General features: G+C 39.4%; 1 non-coding gene across 1 annotated transcript; it reads right to left on the bottom strand.

The window, feature by feature from the left end:
- Nucleotides 1-270: 270 nt before the first annotated feature.
- On the bottom strand, nucleotides 271-377 carry LOC134385329 (U6 spliceosomal RNA). The gene has a single exon (XR_010024321.1). It is a non-coding gene; the product is annotated as a U6 spliceosomal RNA (small nuclear RNA).
- Between the last annotated feature and the right edge of the window lie 558 nt (nucleotides 378-935).

The raw sequence follows: 935 nt of genomic DNA, 5'->3' as shown, positions 1-935 counted from the left end.
TGTCAATGATTAAACTGTAAGAAGCCTGCGCCTCCAGCACTGGTCTCCAATTGCTCTACCTAAAATGGTACTTGCTTCCTAAGTATGATGGCATAAGAGGAATTCAGGTGGATATTGAAATTATTAAAGAATTTTAGTTTTTCTCAGAATGCATATGTCTTTTATGTCCTCTTTCTGTTTTCTTTATTCCCTACAAGGTACCTTCATTAGGTAAAACAAAGTGTTCATGCTGTTATTCGTCCTGGGAATTAGTTATCATGTGACTATTAGATTGTTATCATTTTTTTCTTTATTTTTCTGTTTCTCCTTGCTCAGGGGCCATGCTAATCTTTTCTGTATCATTCCAATTTTAGTATATGTGCTGCTGAAGCAAGCATTAGCCATTAAATTAGAATTATCATATTAATTTAGATAAATGAGCCAAAATTGGCCTTAGCTATGGTTAAGAGTAGGAAATAACTCTTATTTAAATAAAACACCTTGCAAAATAATTCTGCGTATGTATTGCATTTTACTTTGTCTTATGTCCACTTTTTAAAGCTGGAACTACATTTCCCAGAATTTCCTTCACTGCATAGTTCCAGGTCACAGGAGACATTTTGCACATGATTTGGAAGGTAAAAATAAGCAGTCCTCATATTATTTTTATGTTCAGATGATCGGTGCAGGTCACGCACATGACCCTGGATCTGGTGGCTCTTCTTGTTGGCATGGGCAGCAGCTGAACTTCTATAGCTCCCACAAGACCCTTCCCTCAGCTTCTACTCCTGAGCCACGTGCATGTTTAGCTCCATGAAGAAGAGTGCCAGCTCCTCCAGTGGGTTGCCCACATCATTGAAGTTGGGGGACAGGAGGCTGTAAGAGACCAACCTGTATTCAAGCTGTGGGTTCCAGTTTGGCACTGCTCTGCCTTACTTCAAAACCATCCTTCCTTC

This window comes from Cynocephalus volans, chromosome 8 (assembly GCF_027409185.1).
Source record: "Cynocephalus volans isolate mCynVol1 chromosome 8, mCynVol1.pri, whole genome shotgun sequence".
Classification (NCBI taxonomy): domain Eukaryota; kingdom Metazoa; phylum Chordata; class Mammalia; order Dermoptera; family Cynocephalidae; genus Cynocephalus; species Cynocephalus volans.
This window is presented reverse-complemented; position numbering and strand designations above follow the sequence as displayed.